We start from the raw sequence: 16,145 nt of genomic DNA, 5'->3' as shown, positions 1-16,145 counted from the left end.
AAATACACAAAATATACACACAAACCAAAATCAGGTAAGTAAACAGTTAGAAAAGTAGTGCAAACACTGTAGAATACAATAGATTGCAATAGGCCTAGGAGCAACACAAACCATATACTAAGAAAGTGGGATGCGAACCACTTAGGGACCCCAGGCCTAGTGTAGTGTGTCGCTGGGAGTGTAAGAAAACACTAAGGATGTCGAAGATACCCCACCCCAAGACCCCGAAAAGTAGAAGTAAAGTTACCCTACTTCCCCAGAAACACACTAAAGTCGTGATAGGAGATTCTGCAAAGACAACAACTGACTGCAAAGCACTGAAGATGGAGTCCTCGACCTGAGGACCTGTAAAGGAAGGGGACCAAGTCCAAGAGTCACGAAAGTGTCCAGGGGAGCAGGAGCCCACTAATCCCCGGATGAAGGTGCAAAATGGCTGCCTCCGGGTGGAAGAAGCTGAAGATTCTGCAACAACAGAAGATGCCAGGAACTTTTCCTTTGCACAGAAGATGTCCCAAGGCGTGCTGGAGGATGCAGAGTTGTTCCCATGCAGAAAGACTGCAAACAAGCCTTGCTAGCTGTAAAGGTCACGGTTGAAGAAAAAGGGTGCTGCCTGGGCCCAGGAAGGACCAGGAGGTTGCCACTTGGACGAGGAGACAGAGGGGGCGCTCAGCAACACAGAGAGCCCATGCAGAAGCAGGCAGCACCCACAGAAGTACTTGAACACGGGTTCAAGAAAACTGAGCACGGCTGTCGTCTCAACACTACAAAGGAGGGTCCCACGAAGCCGGTGGTCAACTCAGCGAGTTGAGCAATGCAGGACGGAGTGCTGGGGACCTGGGCTGTGTTGCGAAGGATTCCTTGCAAAAGTGCACAGAAGCCCTAGCAGCTGCAGTTCACGCAGTACACAGGATTACTGTCCGGCGTGGGGAGGCAAGGACTTACCTCCACCAAATTTGGACAGATGGACCACTGGACTGTCGGGGTCACTTGGATCCATCTCCTGTGTTCCTGGGACCACGCTCATCACGATGAGAGGGGACCCTGAGGACCGGTGAAGCAGAAGTTTGGTGCCTGTGGTAACAGGGGGAAGATTCCGCCAACCCACAGGAGATTTCTTCTTGGCTTCCACTGCAAGGTGAAGGCAGACAGCCCCAAGAGCATGCACCACCAGGAAACAGTCGAGAAAGCTGGCAGGAATAGGCGTTACAATGCCGCTGGTAGTCTTCTTGCTACTTTGTTGCAGTTTTGCAGGCATCCTGGAGCAGTCAGCGGTCGATCCTTGGCAGAAGTCAAAGAGGGAGATGCAGAGGAACTCTGGTGAGCTCTTGCATTCGTTATCAGAAGAGAAACCCACAGGAGAGACCCTAAATAGCCCTCAGAGGAGGATTGGCCACCTAACCAGGTAAGCACCTATCAGGAGGGGTCTCTGACGTCACCTGCTGGCACTGGCCACTCAGAGGCCTCCATTGTGCCCTCAAACCTCTGCATTCAAGATGGCAGAGGTCTGGGACACACTGGAGGAGCTCTGGGCACCACCCCTGAGGTGGTGATGGACAGGGGAGTGGTCACTCCCCTTTCCTTTGTCCAGTTTTGCGCCAGAGCAGGGGCTGGGGGATCCCTGAACCGGTGTAGACTGGATTATGCAAGGAGGGCACCATCTCTGCCCTTCAAAGCATTTTCAGAGGCTGCGGGAGGCTACTCCTCCCTAGCCCTTAACACCTATTTCCAAAGGGAGAGGGTGTAACACCCTCTCTCGGAGAGAATTCTTTGTTCTGCCTTTCTGGGACTGGGCTGCCCAGACCCCAGGAGGGCAGAAACCTGTCTGAGGGTTGAGAGCAGCAGTAGCTGCAGTGAGAACCCCAGAGAGCTAGTTTGGCCGTACCCGGGGTCCATGCTGGAGCCCCGGGGATGCATGGGATTGGCACCCCAATACCAGATTTGGCATGATCTTAGACATGTTACATGGCCATATTCAGAGTTACCATTGTGAAGCTACATATAGGTATTAACCTATATGTAGTGCACGCGTGTAATGGTGTTGCACTCACAAAGTCTGGGGAAATTTCCCTGAACAATGTGGGGGCACCTTGGCTAGTGCCAGGGTGCCCTCACACGTAGTAACTTTGCACCTAACCTTCACTAGGTGAGGGTTAGACATATAGGTGACTTATAAGTTACTTAAGTGCAGTGTAAAATGGCTGTGAAATAACGTGGACGTTATTTCACTCAGGCTGCAGTGGCAGTCCTGTGTAAGAATTGTCTGAGCTCCCTATGGGTGGCAAAAGAAATGATGCAGATAGGGATCTCCTGGAACCCCAATACGCTGGGTACCTAGGTATCCGATACTAGGGAATTATAAGGGTGTTCCAGTGTGCCAATCAGAATTGGTGAAAATGGTCACTAGCCTGCAGTGACAATTTTAAAAGCAGAGTGAGCATAAGCACTGAGGTTCTGGTTAGCAGAGCCTCAGTGACACAGTTAGGCACCACACAGGGAACACATTTAGGCCACAAACTATGAGCACTGGGGTCCTGGCTAGCAGGATCCCAGTGAGACAGGCAAAAACAAACTGACACACAAGTAAAAATGGGGGTAACATGCCAGGCAAGATGGTACTTTCCTACAGTTACGCCATAGAGTTAGTTGCTCCCCCACCCCCCGTCCAGCAAGTGCCCCCTCCTCTCCGTTTTTCCCTCCAAGACAAAGCTTTTATAGATTGCGAAATTCAAGAATTACTCACAAAAGAAGCCATTGCATTGTCTGCCCGTCACCCAACGGGTTTCTGCAGCAATGTTTTTCTAGTTCAGAAGAAGGTGGTGGGCAGAGATTGGTTCTCAATCTCAGACACTTCAATCCTTTCGTAGTATATCGACACTTCAAGATGGAAGGTATTCATCTTTTCTGAGATCTTCTCCAGGAGAGGGACTGGATGGCTTGTCTCGATTTAAAGGATGCTTATTTGACAGTTCCCATTTCTCCTTTCCATAGCAAGTATTTCCAATTCCGTTGGAAAGACAAATGGTTCGAATACCTGACTCTCCCGTTCGGCCTCTCATCAACCCCATGGGTTTTCACCAAACTTCTGAAGCTGGTAGCAGAGACCCTTCGGAGGAGGGGTATTCGGTTGGTCATTTATCTCAACGACATGCTCATTCTGGCTCAGGATCAATCTATCCTTATTAACCATTTATCATTGTCAGTCTCCCTTTTACAAAGTCTGGGTATTGTGATCTACCTCAAGAAATCCTCTATGATTCCGTCTCAGCAGGTGGAGTTTCTGTGATTTCAAATAGATTCGGTCAAAGCTCTTCTGCTTCTTCCCTCGCAGAAAATTAAGTCGATCAAATGGGAACTGAAGACGACTGTCGAGACAAATGGTATCTTTGAGATCCCTGGCACGGATTATGTGATTACTTGCTTCTTCGATTCAGGTGATCTTCCCAGGTCCATTGCACTACAGGGCCCTGCAAAGGCTAAAGAGTTGTTATTTCCAACAAGGGCTCTCTTACGATCAACTCATTCCCCTCTCAAGCGAGGCTCAGAAGGAAATCCATTGGTGGCTGTCTCACATGGAAGCCTGAAATGGCAAAGCCATTTTCTGGACCTCTTCGGATGTAGTGATAGAATTAGATGACAGCCGTTGGGGCTGGGGAGCGAGATATAGACAGTTTTCAACAGGGGGGCGGTGGTTTTCGGAGGAACTTCACCTCCACATCAGGGGGGTGATGTTGTGAGATGCTGCCGGAAACATCGCAGCGGTAATGCAAGATCCGCGAGCCACTGGAGACCTGCTGGAGACCCGCCGGAGACCCGCTGGAGACCCGCTGGAGACCTGCCGAAGACCTGTAGTTGTTTTGGCTGAGCGTCGGACTTTGCGCGCAGAGTGGGAGCGGGAGCAGCTGAAAGATCGAGGTGAAGAAGGCGTGAAGGCAGGGGGCCCCTCGACCCATCAGGTGAACTCGGCCGGAGAACCCACCCTTGGCCCCCGGATCAGCAGAAGTATCTGTTCACGCAGACTCCACAGAGCGTTGCTCCCCCCAGCTGATCAGGAGGGGGAGTCAGGTGAGCTGGGTGTGCCGGATATGCTGGGCTCTGGGTGCTCCGGGGCGTGTTGGATTGAGTTGTCGCCTGCCATAGCTACTACCACCACTACGTCACTATTGCCTCAAACATAACCTGTATGACGTGCCATGCCCCCTACCCCCTCAGTCATCTGGCCCAGCGCACCATGGACAAAACTGCGAGCTCTGTGAACTTTCATGCACTTGCGTACTGGTGCAGAGAGGTTCCCACAATAAAGCTGGTGTATGATCTGTGAAAGTGGTGCACAAAAGGAAAAAAAAGGGAAAAACTAAATTAAATCACCCCCGGACTCCCAGAAGTAGCCCAAAGTTGCTATAAGGTCAGGTAAAGTAAGGAAGGATCCTGCTGCAGCCCGGAGGTGCAAGAACAGCAGCAGAAGAGGCCAGGGGTGGCTCAGCACTTAGTGCTACAACATCCATGGGGGGGGGGCTACACATCCACCACCCCACAGCAGCGCCCCCTCAGTTTGTTCAGTATCTGGAGGCCCCTGCATCGCTCCACCGGGATACTACTGCCACATTGCCACAACCTAGTACATGGAAACAACAAAAGTCCTCTTTGCTGGACTGTTTTAAAAAGAAACCCCCCGTTGTGGCAACGGAGGGGTGCCTGACGGACTGTCACTCCCATCTGACCTTGGACAAAGGGGAGAATTCAGAAGAGAAGGCATCATCGGTCCTCTGTCCGCTGTAAACATGTGCTATAGTCTACTGCTCCAGGTGGCCAGTCACCACTGAGGGCTTTGTAAGTTCGGTAAGCCCCAATGAGGCGGGGTCAGGGGAAGGTGCAGCCCTGTGTAAACTGTCAACTGCCCAGGGGGGGTCGGGTGACTGATCAACAGAATTGCGAATTACTACTGGCTGCAATCCCCTGTCACCACCTTTCAGATGCCATGGACTGAGTTGTCCTGCCAGTTGCTTCCCCTGAATTATCGGGGCAGGGCTTACCCAGTCCTGTTTATTTATGGGATCAATGTGTGGCCCTGTTGACCAGCCCTCCGGCCGCTTAATGGACCTGAAGTCCAACTGGCAACATTCTTCCAATGCTTCCTTCGAATCCCCTGAGTGGGGTTTGTAGTGACAGTCCTGTTTCGGACCATAAAAGACTAGAGCTCAACGATCAATCACTCTTGGACTTATCCTGTCTTCATTCAGAAATTCTGGAAGATGTGGAAATCCAACTTAATCCGGCACCCCATTCACACCTGCACATCAATTGTCTGGAATTATTAGCGGGCTCCTTTGCCATCAGATCCCTCTCTCCCATCAAGAGCAATTGTTGCATACTTCTCAGGATGGACAATAATGTTTCCGCAAGTCATTACATCAACCACTTGGGTGGAACCAAATCTTGCCTTCTGGCACTCTTTGCCAAGGATTTCTGGCACTTTTGCCTTTCACAGAAGATCATGGTAATGGTGGAGTTTCTACCAGGGAAACTCAATCTTTTGGCGGACTGTAATTCTCGTTTCCTGAGGGATTCCAGCAACTGGAAACTTCTTCCTTCATTTTTTTAGTGAATCAGCTCAATTCTAGGCCATTGTCAGTTAGACCTTTTTGCATCTCGTCTCAATTACCAGCTCCCAAGGTTCTTCAGTTGGAGACTGAATCTTCTGGCTCTGGCAACAGATGCCTTCCTACAGGATTGGTCAGGTCAGATGAATTACGTGTTTCCTCCCTTCACAATGATCCAGAGAGTGGCGTCTCATGTCAGACACCAGAGAGCATGCATCTCTTATTCTGATCACACCAGTGTGGAGTCAGTCTTGGTTCCCCTCCCTGCTGGAGTTATCTGCTGTTCTTCCTCTTCTCCTCCTGTTTTTTTCGCATCTTCTCCTTGACGCAGTTGGGGTTCCCCACCTTCTTCTTCTTTCAGGCCAACTAACCCTCATGGCTTGGAAGATTTCAGGAGACAAAGCCAAGTGCAGGGCATTTCAGCTTCAGCTGCCCAATTTATCCCACAAGCTTGGGTACCATCCATCCGCAAATGGTATTCTTTGGAATGGAACAAATGGGTGGGTTGGTGCCTTCAGAGGGAGGTGGATCCCGTGGGATCCGAACTGAAGGATGTATTGAATTTTATGTATGAATGCGCTGAATCCGGTTTAAGATACAGAGCAGTAAACAATTTTAGATTGGCTATTTCTGCTGGACATGAATGAATAGATGGTAAGCCAGTGGGTCAACATATGTAAGTTTGTAAGTTGCTTAAAGGTATCAGGGTGGCTGTTCCACCCAAACCACGCTATTCACAACTGTGGGATGTGAATGTGGTTTTGACTAATTCCTGGCCGGACAACTATTTATTATCTATTAAACAATTATCTGCGAAATTGACCATATTATTATGTTTGATTTCATGTTGCAGAGTTTCAGATGTGAAAGCCCTATACTTAGCAGGTAGCTTGTTTTCTCCTAATTAAGTTTCTTTTGTCATTTCTAGAAGGACTAAACGCATGTCTAGATCAATAGATTATCCGGCTTTTCCCCATAATTATAAATTGTGTTTACTCAAGTGTCTGAAGGTGTATGAAAAACTTACTGCTATTCATAGGAATGATCTGCTGGGTCCTCTGTTGATTGCAACTCAGAAACCTTTTCACCCAGTGTCCGCTGTGACTTTCTCCCAATGGGTTTGCTGGGTCATGTCAGAAGCAAGCATTGATATTTCTGTTTATGGAGCACATTCCGACAGATGTGCCATGGCTTCTAAAGCTTTACTTTGGGTTCTAGGTTGGAAGATATTCTAACTGCAGAGGATTGGTCTAGTGATTCTATGTTTAAAACGTTTTATTCTAACCTATTGTGCATGTTTCCTCTTTGGTGGTTGAACAGCTTTGAACCAGCATAATCGGAGCCTCCAGTTCTGACATAGAATACAAAATGTTCAAGCTTTGCGTCAAGAATTTTAGATTCTATTATGGACATGGAGGCGAGGATTATCCCACCCATGGGGACAATTTTGTTTGATTATACTATTTATCAAATTGTTCTTTATTGTCATTTAAAGATTACCCTCCCTTATTTTGTTGCAGATGGTGAGCTGAGATGCATATATTTTTGTTCCTCTCCAGGATCGGATACTAAGGTCTCATAATTCTTCAAGAAGTTCTTGGTTGTCTACAGGATCAGCGTTCGTCCAACTGGATTGACCTATGCAGTTGAAGTTCATTTGGAGTTCTTATCCATGAGTTGCGTGTCTTCGGGGCAAAGAAAGAGGAAGTCAAGATGGTGCCTCTCTATTTTGTATACTGTTATGGACTGCTATGGGTGGCTCATAGAGAGGCGTGGTTCAAAGCCTCAGTGTTATAGTGTGTTTTCTGTTTTTATTGTTTTACTATTGGCTGCTGTTTTTTGAGTAGTAAAGACTGAGAAGCATAATCCTCGTCTCCGTGTCCTTAATAGAATCTAACATTCTTGATGCAAAGCTAGAAAATATTGTATTCCTGGGCAATTCACCCATAATGGCTCCTCAGGAAATATAGACTGCTAGCTTTCTGTTATCGTTTCAGGGTTTTTTCATGACAGAGTCTCCTGGGATATGTTTCCATGTCGGATGAGGTCACGTGAGTGTTCCCTTCACATGAGGTTATGCTGCCTCCTCGCTGCAGCATTGGAATACGACAATATTAGTTATGCGCTCCAATGCCACCTGCAGGGAAACACTTGTCATTACTTCATCACAGCCTCCCGCACACAGCCACGTGCACATCCTCTGTCTCCGGAATAACACTAAGGGTAGGCTCTGTATACAATCCCATGCGCACTCTGCATGGACTTCGAAGAGCTCCTCCATGGCAGCCAGCTGCTCCACGCACTGAGGGTCATGTAGATAATGGCAAAATAATTAGGTTTTAAAAATAATGGCAACATTTATGGAAAAGTCGCTCTCTACAGTACCTGATGAGTATAACCACCACATGCTGGTCTCAATCTACGTATTTGTTTTTAATAACCCTTCAGCATTCATTGTAACAAGCTCGATTCCCCATAACATCCAAACTGCACACTGGGTTCTTGAAAAATGGAAGTGGATGCGGCTCCTCGTCGCCACTTGTTAAGAAATACTTTAAGGGCCATATGTACGAACACTTTTTCCCATAGACACAGAATGGGTAAAAACCTTTGCTACATCTGGCCCTTAGTTCTTTATTGCATCCACCTATGGCCACCCTTATAACACAGCCCACAGATCAAATTAACTTCTCGGACTGCCATTCAGTGGTCTTGGTTACCCAAAGTCCCACTTGATAACACACTACAGTTAAAGGGACAGCATTTCGCATTACAACAAATACATTTTTAAACGGCAAACGCTATATTGAGTTAGACTGTTTACACCATGGGAGCTTTGTTAATTATTTTCAAACAAATGTCTCAAAAGCCCTACTAAACGTTAACCCAACACATTGCAGTTTACTATGAGATCAATTGCAAGTGTCACCTCTAATTCAATGTACACCTTATGCAAGCAGGTACCATAAGACTTAACTCATGGAAACTTCACAATTCAACATCCTCGAAAAACATCAAACATCAGTTTAACTTTATTTGCAAACCAGCAGAAACACTAGAAGCAGCACAGAGCAGCATGAGAGGGATATGAGAAAAGGTTACAGCAGTAGAACAAAAGAACTTCAAATCTGGCATGTTGTCGTGACAACAGGTCCAGGGTACGACTTTATCAGCAGGTGTAGAAGAGCAAAATGTGCTTTATGTTCCTTCTGTCATCATTCTGTCAGCAAAAATATCATTACATTGTTGCGGTTGGCCTGAATGGGCTGCACTCTTCATCATATCTGCATTAACTTCCCTGTAGCGTTTCAGGTACACACAGCTGGAAAAAACCTGAGCGGACCAGTCATCTGACTTACTTAAATGACGTTAGATGTATTGTATTGTATTGCAATAGTATTTATACTGTGCTTACTACCCCTGACGAGGCGTCAAAGCGCTTTTCGGCAAGTAGCACGCTACTCCGGACCCCAAAAGGAAATTAATGGTGGATTAGGATAGGGAAATATGAGTACAGTTTTAGTATTATTATGAGTTAATTTGAGCCGCGGATATGTGAGTTTGTTAGTTGGATTGACTAGAGTAATGGAGGGGTGGAGGAGGGAAGAATCCAGAAGTGTTTATTGGGAGTCTATAGTAATAGGATTTAGGCTTGGGATGAGTAATGGGGGGGGATGGAGGAGGGAAGAGTCTGTGGAAAGAGTTAGGGAGATCATAGTAGCAGGAGGGGTTTTGGATGAGTTAAAGGTGAGATAAATGAGGGAGAAGTTAGTAGGGTTGTTTGGGAGATCATGGTAGTAAACTGAGGTTCGGGTGAGTTAGATGTGGAAGAGGAGGGACAAGCTTAGGCAGGGTTATTTAGGAGATGAAAGTAGTAGAATGGATTTGGGATGAGTCAGAGTGGGAATGGAGGATAGATTGATAAGAGACATGACATGGTGATAGGTAGACACATACATACACACATGAATACACACACATATATGTACATATATATTTAAACCATGAGTAAATATACATTAAACAGGTTTAAAGAGCATGTGTTTAGTTTATTGTTATGACATAATAGCGATACATATTTTCTAACAAACTATATATAACTAGAATATACACTTAATAAGATAAAAAATATTTATAAACACAGGCATATACAGTTCATAGCTGTTTGAATATGGTGGTTATGAAGGAAAGAGACAACTCTTGAGTAGTCTTTTTAAGACAAGATAGTCATCTGTGGATCTTATAGTTGGGGGTAATGAATTCCATAGTGTGGCATCAATATAATTTATCCTACAAACCCATATAACACAATCCCAGGATATGACACAGCATTTGACATGGCCACTGTTCTGGAGACTACAGTGAGGAAGTATGCCCTGATCTGCATAAAGGGTATCTTCTAGTTTTCATGGTTTATGGAGGCAAAGAAAGAAAGATCAATCAGGGATCATTGTTGGACGATATTGTGATTTTATTTATAAAATGGATCAAACTAGTTTCTCCACAAAAACTGTTAATGGGAGCTACTACTGAATTCGGAAGGTCGTAAACCTTACTTCGCATTGCCAGAAATTAAACTTAGTGATTGACTGTCAGCAGTCACAATCTTTCTAGCATATTTGCAGCAAAGACTGCACTGGCCCGGCAAAACAGTATGACTACCGAACCATGGCTTTCAAACATGTAAAGCTTCAATGCAGCACCCTATCATGTAAACTAATTTAATCAGGCCCATCAACAGTTCCTAATATTGTAAATGACAAAAACTAGTTGTCTGAGGTGTTTTTCAATGCACCGCAACAAATATGGCGAGTAAAATATAGCAAGCAAGCCAACTATCTGATCGCAAGGCCCGTGGGTATTATAAAACAACTATTAAAAATAAATGTTATGTTTGATGTTTACTTTCATTTTGCTTTAAACCCATATCAAGCTAGCAAGTTGTCCCAGGTCATACACTTCCAGTCTATCCCTAGATTTGAGCCAAAAACACTTGAATACTGAATTTGTTGGGCCCATTCTTTCATTGTTAAATGTAAGACTACAAGCGAGCCTGAAGGTGCGGCAATACATTTTAGCAACCTGAACATTGCAGCTGTAGCTTTTAACAGTTTCAGGTAAACTAAAACTGAACTCCAGCGTAGCTCAAATCACTGTATTCTTTAAATGAAACCTCAGCACTGAGTTTTTTTCTCAAGTCTGATATCCACCCCCGTCTTAAGAGCGAGCCTAGCCCTGGTGACCCATTAGAACTGGCCCATAAGGCACTTTGTAGAAAGGCCAGTCATCACACTGTAGACATCCATACTTTGCAATAATATCACAGGTCCCTGCAGTTTTTTACAAAACAGTGTCAGTTGCAGGCGTGCTTTTACACAACACGCCCAATGTGTGCTTTCTTCTCTGAAACAAACGATCCCAGAGCTGTTTACAGGGGCACAGGAACAGGGATCTAAGCAGGATGGATTGACGGAAGGAAACAAGATGGAGGCGGTGGTGGTAAGTTAGGGTGACAAGACGTCCCGGATTTCCCCGGACAGTCACGGTGTCCCAACGCTTCTCCTAATTTTAAATAAATGTCCCAGTTTTTGGGACAAAGGTAAGATCATCTAGGGAAGCGTAAGTTAGAGAGTCCTAAAAAGTATGAAATAATGTAAGTATTTTATCTGTTACTCTCCGGCGACACAGTCCTCTGTCTGCTCCGAGCAGAGAGACCAGTGGTGGGGCGGAATTCTTTTAGCTGACTATAATGAGCAAGCCGGAAGTAGAAACGGGGGTTCTTCCCCCGCAAGACATTTTCAGAAAAAAAATATTAAAATGGTGGATTCTATAGCACATATTTACTACAAATTGTTGAATAAAGTGGTTCCAAATATAGCTTTTCAAGGCACAAGTGTGAAGAAAACATTATAAACATGTAAAAAAAATCCCAAACCCTAAAACTGGTCTGCTTGCAAAATGACTCCTGAGCAAAGCACATCAAACCAACAATCAAGTCATCAAGACCTACACAGGTGGTAACACTGTTCATGGCAGCTGCATCTGGCATGCAATGGCAGATGCAAACTTGCAACAGCGTAGGTGTACTTGTTTAGTAATTTCCAACCAAGTGACCGTGTTAAGCATGCCCCTAAGTAGACCCAAGGAAGATAAGGAGTTGCTTGCCATTGGCACCTTGAATGCTCCTAAGACATTAAAGGAAGTCAGCCCAGGGCGTGGGAGCTCTTTCAAGACCTAATGCAGAGCAGAGACCTCTGAGGGTGTTGATACCGAGAGGATGGACGGAAGCCAAGAATGTATTTTTGCAAAATGATTGGAGGAGAAAAACGGGTGGGTTGGGAGGGTGGTATACGTAAAGCTCCACGAGTCCTGTTACCAAGGCCCTTTCTTTAAATAATCCAGCACTTCTGACCAGGGTCATAGCTTGGTTAGTAATGTTGTGGCTATGTGAGCCTCAGATTTCCCAACAAGCAAGCAGGACATGAGAAGGGCATAAGGGGCAGCGCATATTGTTAGAGACAATTGTTTTGAAACTAACCAACATTTTTAAGACCTTCAAAACAGATGAGAGAGCGAGTGTGTGTGTTTGTTTTTGTCTAGGTGTATGTACAAATCTCAGGTGGAATCTGACAGGCACCTCAGCTCACCCAACTGAAAGCATTTATACTCAACTATTTACAACAGAATACATTTTGAGGGAGGTGTAACACCTCAAACAACCCCATGAAGCTACGCCTCTTCTTCTGGCCTGACAAGATAACACCCTATCCCTGCCAGCCCACACAAAAACAGACCACCACTTTGAACTTTCCGAGGAGAGTGTTTGTTACTGTTAGAAGAGGGTGCACTCACTGCCATATTCACTATCCCTACACCCCCACCATCACCAGAAAAGACACCTCCCCTGATGATCACATATTGGGTGTGACCACCTTCCCTCGGTGACGCATTCTCCCGTTCCCTGAAATCGCTCTGGGAAAGCAAACAGTATCTCAACATCTGAGTAGGAATGTGCAAACCAGCCCCCACCTCACCTCGCACTCACTCTTCACAAGCCCCTTCTGTTAGCCCCCCTGTTCCCTGTGAGGCCCGCTTCCTTAGCCACTTGTGTGACACCTCAAACCCCTTCCATCCTTCTGCCCTGCAGGAGCCTCTCATGTGACCACACTTCTGTATTCCCCCTCATATGAGCCCGTGAATATCCGTGTAAAGAATGCCTTGTTAAAGAGGCCCAACTTAAGAATCCCCACACCTCTCCTTCAAAGAAACTTCTTCAGTAGGGAGCTCACAAGAGGGCTTAGGAAGCATTGCCTATACAGGCACTGTACCGACTTGGTTCAAACAGAGGACATCTCAAGCTCCTGGAAGACTTCACCTGTTGCCATGTTGGCGCTGCCTTACCACACCCTAACGATATTCTTTGCTAAGGGGCCCCGATCCCTCAGCACACAACTATATAAGGGGGGGTTCCTGGTGGTTATTTACCGTCACTCACCCGTTCACCGTCCCACTTACCACCGCGCTGGACACCCTCCCTCCCCCAGTGAACAGAGGCTTCCAGACTGGCTGAACTTCCAGGAAATTAAATGGGGAAATGTCCCTGGTACCCGAAGCCTCCCCCGGCCGGCGGACACTGAGTCAAAAATAAACCGTCCTCCAGTTTCTACGCCAGCATGTGCAACGGCGGCCATTGGAGCGGTAAGGAAATTCCGATTACGACGTGGGCTCCCAGGCGGCGATCACCCCGCTCCAGCCCCGGCGGCGAAGGCCTCACCGCCACCACCCCGCCTGCAGCAACGGCCGGCAGAATCAGGGTCAGCAGTGATGTGAAACCATCCATTTGTAATTGTGTAAGGGAGAAAAGCATGACAACTTCTTGGAGGGCAGGGAGTTTGTATTGCTGCTTTAGGTTTTTGTTTTGTTAACAACTGGTGCATTCTGGAAGTAGTAGTACTGGTTCATTTCTGTTGATCAAGTAAACCTATGCACCTAAAAACAAGGCCAAACTTTAGGAAAAAAGCTTATCAATGCCCATCCCCGCTCCTTGATCTTATTGGACATATCTGTCTCTTTGACACCACTGAACGCCAGGTGCTAATAGTATGATTAACAATCCTGGCCTGCATTCGAATGGCACTGGCATAGTTTACCTCATTCTTACATTATTGCTCTCATCAAGTCAAATTGGGCCCATTTCTCTCCAGAGCAGCAAATACCAATTTTGGTGTCCCTTAGGATTAAAGTTGTCAGCATCGCTATTCACTGTTTACACGCTTCCCTTGCCTACATCTGAAATTACAACAAGATCAGCTATCACATGGATATAATGACACTCCTTCAAGATGAACCCTTCGATCTTCACAACTCACCCCACTGCTTTCTTATAAGTTCACCTACGGATGCAAAACAATTGACTCTGACTCGATGGTGGAAAATTGAAATCCTGCTTCTTCGCCCTGTGAACTTCACCAACTTCTATCTTGGCTAAAGGAATTAGGAGCATTTTCAAACTACATGAATAGAGTTTGCAACTTTGTTTCTTTTTTAATGTGGTCTCAAAGCAGTAGACCATCATCTACAACTGCTAAGATGGGTTTTGCTGTTGCTCCATTACACACAAAAAAAAAATCTAATTCTCAATGTCATAATTACTTGCTTAGACTACTGCAACAGTATGTACACTCTGGTGGTACTCTTATCTCTAAAGCTACTTAAAGCTAAAAACTACACACCCAACTTGGTGTTAGGGAATGAAACAGGATGCACATCACTCCAGACCTAAAATCCCTTCCCCGGCCTCCAATGCGAAAAACAACAGTTAATGAGCACAGTCAAGGACATAACATGCTCTATGTTTGTTCACAGAGCTACCTCAGACTACCTTAGACTATGCATGTCTGCCAACAGATAGCTTTTACTGACCATTCAACTAGATCAAAGAGATTTGGTGGTGGAACTCTTTACATCCAAGGGTCCTTTCTGTTGAGCTCTATAAGCTATTGACTAATTGCCCTACTGGACATGGAAGCAGAACCCTATGCATGAATCTCTGAAGTGAATTAGAAGACTGGATTGACAGTAACACAATAATTCAGTCTTATAACACTGGATTTAGACAGGGATGCTGCACTTTAGTATCTCTGCCATACATTGCATGTAATACCATCCTGCCTTTTTGGAGCCCTGCGTTCACCTGGTTCGTAAATAACTCTGAGGCTTTTGACAGCTAGACCATTAGATATGAGATAAATTGATGAACAGGGTTACTGAAGCAGATATGTTAATTAAAAATATTAATGAGAGTTTATGCATTTTGAATAATAAGAACAATGTAGAAATAAATAACATTGAAAATGTGCCCATGGAGAGTGGTCACCAAGATTCACAAATTATATTAAAAATGACTAAAAATATGTGAAATGTTGAAAATATGTAATAATAATTTAGTAGTAACTCATATTGAGATATATAACCTATGTCTTGCATTATACTGTAGAGCTAACTTAGCCGACATTGTGGCCTAGTTTTGCCAGGCCTCATGCAGAAGCTGAATTAACACGCAATGTACAGAAGCTAATGTGCTGAACTGACCATGAACCGCTCGTTGTTTAATAAAACTGCTTAGCTAAAATTCTCTGCGATGAACCGACGGACAGGAGATGATGGAATCAATTTTGTATATAAACTGGTGTGAAGCAGACGGGATGTACTTTCCCAGGAATCGAACAATGGAGACTCTGACTAGAGAAGAAAATGCAACATTCGATACCTGATGAGCCGGATGATGAGGACATCATACAGTGAACCAATCGACACCTTGAGAACTGCGTAATATTAGAATTCATAGATTTGAAAAACTAAGACTATTGGATAGAGTCATAACTGGTGATTAACTGACCAATTAGGAATTGGGGGATAGCCTGGGTGACTTTTGATATAATGACGTGAAAGAAGGGGACAGTTCAGATGTTACGTGCAGATGACCGGAGAGAGACTACAAGAATTAAGAGATTTGAGATTCTGTCATTGGGCTCAGGTTCTTGAAAGCCTGACGCGATGCTGATTGACTGAGGACCTGAAGACGGACTTTGTTGCTGATCCATACCGTGGATAGGTAGCTATGACAATGTGACTGTATTAATTCTTTGTGCCTTTTCTTTCTAGGTACCAACTGCGCTGTTTTAATAGCTTTCCTTAGTTAGAAGTTTCCAAATTTATGTTCTAAATTGTTTTCGCATGAAGCCCCATATGTTAATGCTAATCTGGGTTAGGTGAGGGTCCTATGCTAAGACGTTGACATATACAGTGACAAATGATTGACGGACTGCTTTGCTGAACTCTGCTACTCATGTTGATATATTCACCTTTGTTGGCTTATGTTGAAGCATTAGAATGCATGTTTTCTCAAGTTCTGATTAGATTGCTATTGGAGGTCACGAATGAATTAATCTTGAGTTGATTGAATAAAGTTTGAATTAATCCCATGAATTAGTATTGTAACCAATAGGGAAATAAAATTGCTAAAACGTATACTGAGTTGTGATTATT

At 45.1% G+C, this 16,145-nt stretch overlaps 1 long non-coding RNA gene across 2 annotated transcripts in view; it reads left to right on the top strand.

Moving 5' to 3' along the window:
- Positions 1–7,463, top strand: part of LOC138301863 (uncharacterized) — a 76,635-nt gene extending 69,172 nt beyond the window's left edge. For both annotated transcript variants that reach the window (XR_011205128.1, XR_011205127.1), the window contains exon 3: positions 7,118–7,463. This is a non-coding gene — a long non-coding RNA (uncharacterized lncRNA). The remainder of the gene's footprint in view (positions 1–7,117) is intronic.
- The last annotated feature ends 8,682 nt before the right edge of the window (positions 7,464–16,145 follow it).

Source organism: Pleurodeles waltl, chromosome 6, assembly GCF_031143425.1.
Source record: "Pleurodeles waltl isolate 20211129_DDA chromosome 6, aPleWal1.hap1.20221129, whole genome shotgun sequence".
NCBI classification, from domain to species: Eukaryota; Metazoa; Chordata; class Amphibia; order Caudata; family Salamandridae; genus Pleurodeles; species Pleurodeles waltl.
The sequence above is the reverse complement of the archived record's forward strand: the minus strand, read 5'-3'. Positions and strand labels throughout refer to the sequence as shown.